This window comes from Canis lupus, chromosome 25, assembly GCF_048164855.1.
Source record: "Canis lupus baileyi chromosome 25, mCanLup2.hap1, whole genome shotgun sequence".
NCBI classification, from domain to species: domain Eukaryota; kingdom Metazoa; phylum Chordata; class Mammalia; order Carnivora; family Canidae; genus Canis; species Canis lupus.
Genome location: NC_132862.1, coordinates 36,051,188 through 36,064,163, shown reverse-complemented (window position 1 = coordinate 36,064,163; position 12,976 = coordinate 36,051,188).

Below are 12,976 nucleotides of genomic sequence, written 5' to 3'. Positions count from 1 at the left end.
TTGGGTTCTATGATAGTCTGAATAATGGCCCCCAGAATATCCACATCACAATCACTGGAAACTGTCAATATTACCTTCTATGGCAAAAGAACTTTGCAGAAGCACTGAAGGTAAGAATCTTGAGATGGAATGAATATGTTGGATTTTCCAGGTGGCCATGAAATGTAATCACAGATATTTGTAGAAGAGGGAGGCAGAGGGAGGTATGAGTAGAGAAAGGAAGGCAATGTCATCATGGAAGCAGAAATTGGAGTGATTCAGCTATAAGCCATAAATGCTGGCAGACATTACAGTTGCATGAAGCAAGGAATACAGTCAGCCCTGCTGCAATTGTGAAATGAGCCCTATAAAACTCTTCTGGATGTTTAGTCTTTCATGGGACACATGTTGCCCTCAGTTCAAGGGAAGAATCAAAATTAGACCACACCATGAGAGACTCCTAACTCTGGGATAAACTAAGGTTTGCAGAAGGGGTAGGGGCATGGGGTAATGGGTGACGGGCTCTAAGGATGGCACTTGATGGGATGAGCACAGGGTGTTATACTATATGTTGGCAAGTTGAATTTAAATAAAATATTTTTAAAAGCCCAAAAATTAGACCACAAGCAGTGGAGGTTAATGGCTCATGCCATAGTAGCTGGGCTACTATACGAGCTTCTCCAGAAACTCCCTGAGACTGTAGTGGGATAAAGAGAGAAGTCAGACACACCTTTTATTCTGTGCTGGTTTTCTGGTATGAGTCCAGCTGAAGCTACAAGGAGGAGAGAAATTTTAAATTTGCATTATATTCCATAGTTTTGTTATTGTACTGAACTGGAAATTTGAATTGCTGAACTGACACATTCTTGTGTTTGACAATAACTGAACAATACAACTATCTGAGCATTGCTTGCAGTATTGAAGACACCAGGGAACAAAACTACACAACAGGTTTAAAGGAAATTGAGAGAGAAACCTTGAAAGTAAACTTACACAAGCAGTATCTGAATTATTTTAATTGTTTTGCTTTTATGAACAGGATTCTGGAACCTGAGTAACATCAATTAACATAGAAATATAGGCCTTTTTATCTGAATTCTGTTAAAAATATCAATAATCTAAGATCTCTTTTGGTTCCAATCTTCTTTTTTTTTTTCATGGTTGCACACTGTGGATTTATTTATTCCCCACCTTGCTCAGGCTCTACCCCCACGAGGCTGCCCTAGTCAGCACCTTTAGACCTGATCAGTTGTAGAATCTTCCTTCTGGGAGATGGGGAAGCAGGAAGAGAAGCTGTGACACTTTCTTGACCATCAGACTTATGTTGGAGGCCAGAGAGTCATCACAACTAATGTGACTCTGGTGGCAATGACCAGTTCTTTACTTTCTTGCAATTGCAGTGGTGGTGGTGGGGGGTGTCTAACCATGAGGGTCTGCCATGGGAATATGTTGGACATGTGAATGTTATTTGTCCCATGGATCCTGGCAGATGAATGTTGTGAATGACTGGCCTAAAGGTATCCAGTGAGGAAGTCTGCTCCAGCTTCTGCATGACAACCTGTCACATATTAGAAGCAGCACTCACACCTTTTGATTCGTCTCTTCTCCTGGACCAAAGCTTTCCAGCTCCCTCAAGCCTTCTTTATGGACATGTCTTTCGGCTCCTGCACCATCTGGCTGCCATTCTCAGGACGTGCTCTAATTTCTCAATGTCCTTCTTACTCTGTCATGCCCAGCTCTGAGCCTTGTGTTCCAGACAGGATTGGCCAGTTCTGAGCAAATTGAGGCCATTTTATGATCTACTTCCCTTAATGTAGCTAAGATTGTGTTCACTTTATGTATCATGTATCAACCACATAACACAGCTGGACCAGGCTGAGCTAGTGGCCAATTTACAAAATAACAAACAAATAGGTCATTTTCACTTGGATTGCTGCCAAACCAGGTCTACCCTATCCGGTACTTGTGCGATTAGTTTTTAACCTAAATACAGTACTTTGCATTTCTCTCTTCTCATTCCATTATGTTGGTTTCAGCCCTGTCTTCCTTCCTGTTGAGGTCATTTTTTATTTTTTATTTATTTATTTATTTATTTATTTATTTATTTATTTATCTATTTATTTATTTATTATTGGAGTTCAATTTGCCAACATATAGCATAACACCCAGTGCTCATCCCATCAAGTGCCCCCCTCAGTGCCTGTCACTCAGTCACCCCCCCCACCCACTTCCCTTTCTACTACCCCTTGTTCGTTTCCCAGAGTTAGGAGTCTCTCATGTTCTGTCCCCCTTCTGATATTTCCCATTCATTTTTTCTCCTTTCCCCTTTATTCCCTTTCACTATTTTTTATATTCCCCAAATGAATGAGACCATATAATGTTTGTCCTTCTCCGATTGACTTATTTCACTCAGCATAATACCCTCCAGTTCCATCCACATCGAAGCAAATGGTGGGTATTTGTCATTTCTAATGGCTGAGTAATATTCCATTGTATACATAGACCACATCTTCTTTATCCATTCAGCTTTCGATGGACACTGAGGCTCCTTCCATAGTTTGGCTATTGTGGACATTGCTGCTAGAAACGTTGGGGTGCAGGTGTTCCAGCATTTCACTGCATCTGTATCTTTGGGGTAAATCCCCAGCAGGTTCCAATCTTCTTAGGTTATCTGGTATCCATGTCTATTTGAAAATGAGTGCCTCTGATGGTTAGATGTCCCTTTTTGTTATTCTATTTATTAAAATCAAACTATTTGATCTAACAGCCATCAGTATTACATAATCATAGAACCGTCTATAAGATAAAGTGTCTATAGAGATACAGACATTCAATAAAAATGCACTTAACATAAAACACATATAAGAGTCCATTTAGAATAGTGAGTCCCTTTTAGATTTTGAGTTTCAGTTGTTGGTCCTATGAAGGAGCTTTGGCCTCTTTATCTGTTGCAGGAGATAATATAGATCATGTGGAATGGAAATAAGCACAAATTTATAAAGTGTGGTCAGAGAGGTAGTTACAACTTAAAGGGGATGACATTTGAGTAGGGGTTGAATGAAGTGCGGGGACAAGGTTTCAAAATAGCTGGGGTGGAACCCTACAAATCATGCAAAAGATCTAAGATGTAAGACTGCATGCTTTGAGGAAGAGCAAGAAGGCACTGCGACTGGAGCAGTCAATGAGGTGGAAAGAGGACCCAGCGGAACAGTCATGGAAGTTAAGGTGTGGCAAATAGTTTGGATCTTATTTGAAACAGGATAGTGGGTCCACTATTTGATGCCAGGTCATCAAATGAAGGGAATTTAACATAGGAAAATATTTATAAAGCAGTTGGAGAGTATGAAAGGTAACAGGACAATGAAGACAGCATAGAGATGATTGAAACAGAAAGTTGGTGCTGTTCCTAGAGATGGAGGGACAGAGGGAGCAGGAGGGTTCCCTAGAAGCACATGGTGGGAACTGAGATGACAGTGGGTGGTTCCTGGTGGGAGCTGAGAAGAAGAGGCAGTTGTTTGGCAGGACCACATGATATGTACAGCCATGGTAAGAGATAAAACCTGAAGCAGAGAGGAAAGAAAACACACCATGCTTCTCCCCTCTTCCCACCTCCTGAATATTAAGCCAGTTGCTCCCATGGACTGAACCTAACTGGAAGCGGGTTGGCTATGGGAACTGTGAGTTGTGTTTTGCAGGAATCAGCATGCTGAGATATGAGCAGAGCAGGGAAAGGCCACAGAGGGCAAAGAGGAGAATGACTGACACAGTGAGAGAAACCAGATTGACCACAGCATAGAATCACAATATTTGGGAACAGATGCTTCTCATATCCAAGTAAAAGTATAATTTGTTAGCATCATATTCTGTAAAGAGAATAAATGTATCTTATCCAATTTATGTCAATCTCCTTACTCTAACACGTGGGTAGGATCTCTCAGATAAATTATCAATATGAATCTGCATATGGAAGGAAAAGGAGTTTTAAAAAAGTAGTTTTTGAAGAGAGAATTGAGTAGCTTTAATGCATATACTGACATGGGAGATCTAAGTTCCCACTCGCTTATCTACAATGCTAAAAAACAAATACCTATAAGACAAAATATTTTTATTAGTTTAGCTCCAAAACCTGAACTCTGTTGATTATGCTTTTGGCATTATATATTTTGCTAAGGAAATAATGCTGTGCTGTGTTATAGGGGAACCACCAAATTCCACTGTTATAGTTAATTTATATATGAATATGCACAATTTTTTTTCACAAATAATTTTTTAAAAGACAAAATTGTGAATCTCAAAATACATTTCCTTCCAGGGATTTTGGAAAGAATAGAATTAGGGACTATATTTGTATTTTACACCTCACTTAATTTTCAGTTCTAATTCTTTTAAAGAGATGGTGAGAAACCACAGTATGAAAAACAACCACCTCTGATCTATTTTGCTTGATTTCTCTCTGTGTCTCTACCTCTTATATTTTGACTATATTGGTGTTGTTGGTACAGTATGATAGTGATGTTGTATGTTCACCTTTATTAGGATAACATTTTCTTATTTTCAAAAAGACTGTACTATTATTTATAAAATAAAATCTTTAGAATTTATTTAGATTGTGTTCTTGCTAAATTGACATTTAAGTATAGGTGTCTTGCTACTGATTGCTAAGGATGGATTACTTTTTTTAAAACACTCAGCAAAATCATGACTGATTCACCTGTTGAGGAAACAGAAGGCTCACTGAGGACAAAGCACAAACTGACACTCCATAAGTAACTCAGGCCCCAGGTGGGATCTGTGTGAGTCCTCAGGCATTCCTGGCTTCCCTATAGCTAAGAGAGAGGAAAAACAAATAGTTAATTTATAGAGATTAAAATCCTATAGACCCGAATCTCCCTCAGTTTACAAATATTTTAGAGATTTATAAGACGAAAAAGCATTCTTATCAATAACCTATCCTCCAGAAGGAAGCTCCCAACTGTCTTAATGTTAATTCCTCTCTAGAGGGAAAAACAACCTTAACAATGGCAAGGCCTCCAATATTTTGTAGGGCCTCTTTAGCATACAAAAATTCTTTTGAAAACCTCTCCCAAGTATATATAATCAGTTGCTCCTCATAACTCCAGGGCAGCAGCTGCCTCTGGGTCCTGTCCCCATGCTTTAATAGAACCACAGTTTTGCATCTCAAGAATTCTTTCTGGGTCGTCCGACCTCACTCCACCAAACCTCACCTATATTCCAAAATTGCATCACACCTATATTCCTGGAATTATTTTCGCCATATGCTGACTTTCTTTTCCTCTTACATAAATTGGCCTCTCTTTTGAAAACTCTCTGTTCCAGTCACTGTTTTGTTATGATCACAGTTCAGGAGGAATTTAGGGAGAAACAATTCTTTCCACAAAGTTTTATGTACACTGGCACCTCAGTAACTTTTGTATTGTATTATTTCACCATTTTATTTCTCCATTGCAGCTTAAATGTTGGCTTTTTTGTGTCCTTACTTATTCACCTTTTCCATCTATAAAATATGCTACCAGTAAGCATATTTTATTAGAAGAAAATTCCAGGAAAAAAAAATATAAATTTTTTTTATAAAAAAAATGTAAATATAACTCTTGTAAAATATAACTCTAGTATTTACAGCCTAATCACTGATTTATGAACATCGTGTTATTTTTCTTTGTGTTTAGCTCTTTCTTCTTCCTTCCTCTTTTCTTAGTGAGTAAATGCTGTCATAGTTCTGATTTTAGGGTCATTTTCTGTGGTCACCATTGGCTCAAATGATAATGACACAGAAAATGACATTACAGTGATAATGATTTCCACATCCAGGCTTGCAAACTTCACTTTTGCTCTCCTTGTCTCCTCTTTAAGCCTTATCTTCTGTTCCTTGACCAGGTAAACGGTTTCGCTTCCCAATATATTTTGTAGTAGTTTTTGTTCTTTTTATCAGACATGCTATTTCCTCTGCCTGATACCCATTCACCATCCCCCAGATTGCACAGTCATGTCAAGGCTAGCAAAGGCATTAAACGTTATTTTAAGCAGCAGCAAATCTGTGGTTGGAAATATTCTGCACTGTAAGCACATCTTTACACATATAGTGTGTACTGAGCTGCTGATAAGTTCTGGCCAAAAGATCCAGAGTCATATCCAAATTCAGACATCTTTCTCGAAAAACTTTAATCTCCAAACTGAATGTATTTAATGGCCCCTGTACACATACACACACATGCACACACATGCGTGCACACACACCTATATATTACATATGTTATATATGCATATATTCTAATATTTTTGAACACTTATTAGGTGATAAAAGTATTTACAAATATCCTTATATTGATACATTAAACTATCCTTACAGTATATTTCTAATAAACTATTTCTTTGCCTTTTACCTTTTCAGATGATGAAAATAATATCAAACTTTACAGATCTAACAAAAACAGAATCGGACACTTGAAACTATTGACTTTTGACACCTCATATTTAGCAGGCTGAAGAACAGAAAAAAAGATAACCTGATTGTCTTCAATTAGATATTGGTTTTGAATTCTAAACATTCTACCTGTATATTGTCAGCTCATTCAGCTATGTGTTATTTTTCTAGATTCTCTATGTGCCTTGTTCACATTAGATTATTCCACTGATGGCATAATTTCCATGCTACTGAGGTGAGTAAGGGACAGACAGGGCTGGGTAGGGAGAGATAGATAGGGGACTATGTGATCAGGCTCACAGAAATGCCCAAAATGCTGAGGTGTAAGGAAACCAGAGATAAGGGAACAAGCCAGACCACCCTGCCCTAGGTGTGGTCGAGTAGGGTGCCTTTTTATGACAGACATCTGTGAACAACAAAGAAAAACCAGACCCCAAAGAAGAAGTAAGCCATTAATGATGTTATCACCGGTCCTAACTCAAACCAAGACAGCACAAGAATCTCAGGGCCACAAACTTCCCAGTCAGTTCTCAATAAAAGACTGACACTACAGGCTCTCAGTGGCAAACCTGTCAGGACCCCTCTCATTCCCGAGAGGTTTCTCTGTATCCTCACTTAATAAACTTCTATTGCTTGACTCACTCTGCTTTGTCCGTGAGATTCATTCTTTGACTCCGTGAGACAAGAACATAGCTCTCCCATTTCAGAGGCAGTTGTGCTGCTTCAGACTTCACTTGGTTTTTAAGTGTCATTCAATTTTTATAAATCTACTTATCACCTGATTCCATTTCTGTAGTCACACATTTATTCATTAAACAGTTATTATTATTTTTAAAATCTGCTGTGGCTTAGGCATGATTCTGGGAGCCAGAGGCATAGAATCAAACCAAACAGATACAATTCCCACTCTCATGCTATATTTTTCTGCCAGGCCTCCCAGCAATAGGTAATGACAAGGCAGGAGCTATTTTAGAGTCAGAGCTCAATACATGCATGTGAACTTTCCTCTCTCACCGCCTTTTCTGCATACTTAGATATGTATTAACAGGATTTAACAATTTGTCACAGAGGAAGTGATAGAAATTTCTTAATTAAAAATAATTTGTCTTTTTGCATGGGTGTGCCATAACCATTTATATACAGTTCTGTTCATATAACAAACCTCATTGGTCTTTTAGATGATTAAAAACTCAGTAGAGACCAAGATGGATATGCAGAAGACACAGCTTTGAAGTTAAATTAAAGAGCCACTAGGGGAATGGAAGGATATGTCTGAGATCATTACAGTTATTAAATGAATTATTTATGAAGTACCTAGAAGGGTGCATAACATATAATAAGTATTTGTTGGTGTTTGCATAAATGCAAATTACTTAGAAAATTCTCTGGCTCAACACTCATACTTTTCATGATGGGTTGCAAAAAATACGCAAATGGTAAAAACATTTTCCCTTTCTGTTACATGGTACAGTAAGCACATAAAATATCCGAATCATTCACTCCAATAGTTTCTGTTTTTTTAAAAAATATATTTTATTTATTTATTCATGAGAGAGAGAGGCAGAGACAGAGACACAGGCAGAGGGAGAAGCAGGCTCCATGCAGGGAGCCAGAAATGGGACTCCATCACAGGTCTCCAGGATCACACACAGCCTAGGTGGAAGGCGGCACTAAACTGCTGAGCCCCCCAGGCTGCCCTCATTCCAATAGTTTCTTTAGCAAATAGAGGTCATATTGACATTTTCTGCACTGATAAGAAATATCTTTTCTACAAATGTATGTAATTTCCAGCATCTCGATGTCAGTTCTGAATATTAGTAGCAGTAGTGATGCTTTAGACAGAAATTGGCAATGAGGCTTTTGATATCAGAAGTGTTTGGAAATAACCTTTTAGCAACCACCACAGGAGATACTTTTTAAGACTGTAATGAGGTCCAGGGTCTTAACATGTTTGAGCATCTCTGATTTAGGAAAAATCTATTCTTTTATTCTTTTAAAATTAAAAAGCACATAACTGTTATATTTCTCCAACATTATTTCTCATATAGTTTCAACTACATATATAATTGTGCTTGTTAGCTAAAGTGATTAACTTCTAGAACAAGGAGAAAAGTTTTGTGTGGATAGTGGGGAACTCTCTATTATGCAAAAGCATTTTTTTCAGACTAGAGGAGCTCGTGAACGCACATAACACAGCTTTCTGCTGTCTTACTAATCCATTTGCATCTTAAAGTGAGAAAAATAAGCACATTTGCTAACATAATATGTTTATTTTTGAAAATAGATACATGCCTTTCACCATCTTCAAATTATTTTCCAACCCTGGAAGTTTTAGAAAACAGATAGAATATTGTTAAACTCCAAATAACGTCAGTAATAAACTGTAACATCACATGAGTCTCCACTGGGGGGATATTATCAGAAAATGATCAGAATAATTTTAGTTCTAGCTTGTTTTAGTTTTTTTAATACTTTAAAGCATTATCTATGCTTTTGTTAAGAACATTACTTTACTGGTGTCCAGCGAAAAGATGGTTTCCAAATCTGAACAGTGATTTCAGTGACAGAAGAGAAGTGTGCTTTCCTCGCCCTTCTACTTCTCCATCCTCATTCTCTAGTTCCTGTTCTCAGAGTAGCACTTGTTGCACTCTGAATGAGCTCAGAATCTTGCTTATTTTTTCTTGTGTATAGTTTAATGTCCCCTATATTGTCAGTATTTCCTGCAACTTCAAAGGGTGTGATAAAAAATGGTATTCACATCAATGAGCATAAGCCCAGCATGACATCTTATTTGAATGACTCCAGGACTGTTTGTGGTTGCAGAAAGGGAAATGCCCAGCATGTGGGGAAGACCTTTACAACTTATCTGTCATGCAGAAAACTCGAGAGAACAGCAATCTACAGAACTCCACATTCCACATGAAAGGGAGGAATTAGTGATCTTATTTTTTTATTCGTTATGATATCTGCATTTATCTTGTCCTTTTTATATAACTATTAATGATTGTAAAACACCATCAGTCTTTTGTAGGTTAGCATAATTATTTTGTATCTGGTAATTTACACTCATCAATTTTTTAGTCATCCCCAAACCAATGTGTTAAATAAACATAAAATGTTAGAAATTGTGGAATTCTGGCTGAGTCATTGTTATTTAATTCACCAAACTAGAAAGTGGTAGAGCTTAACTTTGAACTTAGATCTTTCATATTCCCAGACTAAGCCTGTGAAGCTGTATTATTCATGCTGTTTTATTCACTATGTAGGTTTATGCCAATTCAATGAGTAGTTTGAATATAGAATTTTACCTGCAATTAGTGCATCTCATTTAAGGAAAAAAAATGAGAAAAAAATAGGTTGGAGTCATTAATTATAAACACAGATTAAATGGGAAGAAAAATATTTTATATCAAACTACAATTGGCCCACTCAGAACTAACATGTTCTCATAAAAGTGCTTCTTCTTCTTCTTTTTTTTTTTTCAATGTAGATATTGACCATGCAAGCTGTCTTGATTCTTTGTTGGTCACAAAGGCTGTTATAACAAGACACTCTCCCCACACACACCTTAGGGCAGAGTGGTCTGGCTTGTTCCTATATCTCTGGTTTCCTTATGCCTCAACATTTTTAGGATTTTTGTGAGCCTGCTTCCATGGCCTCTTACCTAGCCTTGCCTAGCCCTGTTTGTCCCTAACTCAACCTGAGCCAAAATCAAGAGAGAATCATTCAAACGACTGAGCCTCCCAGATGTCCCTTGGTTATATTGTAAAGTTTGTTATTTATATTTGTAAAAAAATAAGATAAATGGAGATAGAATGAAATAAAATTGTAAACAAAAAGAAGAAAATATGTATGCAATAGTGATCATAAAAAGATGAAATATCACACAGCATAGGGAAAATGCTAAAGACAGGATCAGAGAGACAGAGATTAACAATCAAGGAAACACTTTAGATATGAAGGTAAATTAAAGAAAATCTGTGATTAATGAATCAGATTTGTTACTGATTCCAAAAATGACTACTCCAAAATTCTTGTTTTATTTTATTTATTTATTTATTTTTTTAAATTCTTGTTTTAAATTTAACATTTTATTAGGTTTAATGTACAAATAAATGTTTCTTTTGAATATATTTTACATGTGTGATTTGACTGAACACTAAGGATGTACTAAAATTAAAATTATAATTAAAATGGAAATAAAACTGAAGTTCCCTGACTAGATAAGATGCGATAGATTTCTTAGAAATGCTTTAGATAACATATGTAAAAATGATACATGTGAAGGAATTAAAGAACATACAACTCTTAGAGAAAATTATGGAACAAGACAATGTAAAGATTTGAAGTAAGTTCTGTTTTCTTTGAGAGAGCCTTTGAACCTACTTGCTTATCTCATACTTGCTGTGTGCCAAACCACACCAAAATTTAATGACTTAGAGCAATAAATATTTTGTTTCTCATATTTCTATGGGTTGGTTGGGCAGGGCCCAGCTGGGATAACCCTTCTTTCTGTTCCATATGATATTGGCCAGGTTCAGTCATAGAACTACTCTTAGGATGGAAGCCTTTATGATTCCATTAATCCTGTCTTGCCTTTCAGCTAGGATATCTGCAAGGCTGAGGCCTGTCTATCCTTGGTCTTTATTCTCAGACTTCTTACCCTTCATAGTTATTCGTCCTTTGTGATCTCTCACCATGTGGCCTTGCCAGCATGATAGCCCAGACTTCTTCTTTTTTTTTCTGTATATTTTTTATTGGAGTTTGATTTGCTAACATATAGTATAACACCCAGTGCTCATCCCATCAAGTGCCCCCCTCAGTGCCCATCACCCAGTCACCCCATCACTCCCCACCTCCCCTTTCGCTAAGCCTTGTTTGTTTCCCAGAGTCAGGAGTCTCTCATGTTTTGTCATCCTCTCTGATTTTTCCCACTCATTTTCTCTCCTTTCCCCTATAATCCCTTTCACTATTTTTTATATTCCCCATATGAGTGAAACCATATAACGATTGTCCTTCTCTAATTGACTTGCTTCACTCAGCATAAAAAGAGAGCTACCTTACGACCCAGCAATTTCACTACTGGGGATTTACTCCAAAGATACAGACGCAGTGAAAAACCCAGACTTCTTTACATGGTAACTTAGTTCTTCACAAGAGAGAACAAGATTCAGGGTCTCTTAAAAGTTTGGTCAGAGAACTTGAGAAACATTATGTTTACCACATTCTATGGTTCAAAGCAATTAATAAGGTCAGTTCAGATTCAAAGCAGAAGGGGAGAGCACAGGGAATGAAAAGAAGAAGATAGTATTTGGGAGTCACATTATAATAATTAATCATATTAATCAATTACCAATTTAGTCTTGAGTCAATGTACGTGAACTAACATTGAGCATCTGCTGTGGCCCACTGATATTAAGTGCCAGAGATGCAAAGATAGTAAAATGGTTCAAGCCCGATGTTTACAATGTTATGAGTTCAGATTCTTTACAGAATTTAATTCAATCAAAAAGGATTTATTTTCACTGGATTGGTCTGGTTCAGAAAAAAAAAAATCAAGCAAAATCTGGAAATAGGAATATAGCTCAAGCAGATGTACTGAATTGTGAGTATTAAAACAAATATATAATTTCAATCATATGTAGAATCTAAGAAACAAAGCAAAAGAACAAACAAAGAAAAAAGGACAAAAAGGACAGATTCTTAAATATAGAGAACTGGTCATTGCCAGAGGGAAGATGGGTGGGGGGATAGGTGAAATAGGTGATGAGGATCAAGAGTACACTTACCATGGAGAGCAGTGAGCAATGCATAGAACTGTTGAATCACTATATTGTACATATGAAACTAATATAATATTGTATATTAACCATACTTCAATTAAAAAATCATAGATTTTGGATGTTATAATGGATGTTGATTATTAAATAAATTGCTTTTAATTTTTAAAAGTGGCAAACGTTAATCCTCCAAGGCAAGTGTGGGGAGAATTAAATGGGAGGGTAGCCCTAGTTTCAATAATAATACTTCTGGGTTTTTTGTTGTTGTTGTTTTGTTTTTTTTTTGCATTTTCTTGGTTTACATCTTTATAGAATTAACATTTTGTATAAATAATTCATTTTTAAACATAAGAGGTTAAATTTGGAGCTGAAAAATATTCAAAATGATATAAGTTGATCTGTGAGAAGAGATCCATAATAAACCTCAATTTGTTACCCAAAATGTTTTATTGTACCCTTTTGTTGTGTTTTACTAATTTTTTACTGCATATCTTCTGTATCTGTGATAAAAGATATTTTTCACTGTTGACTTTTATTCCCTTAGCATTAAGTATTTTTCTGAGTGTTAGCCTACTGTAGGATTTTGTGAATCTAGTTTAGGTTAGATTCTTCCTGACATCTTCAACCTCTTTATAAACATATGGATTTGAAAGAAATCAAGATTGCTTTCCTATATTGCCCTATCTACACTGGCTTTGTTTGTACCCACTCAGGCGTGCCTCTCTATAGTATGAACAGAGTCTGGGGCACCATGTACAGCCTACTTCCTGAGTTT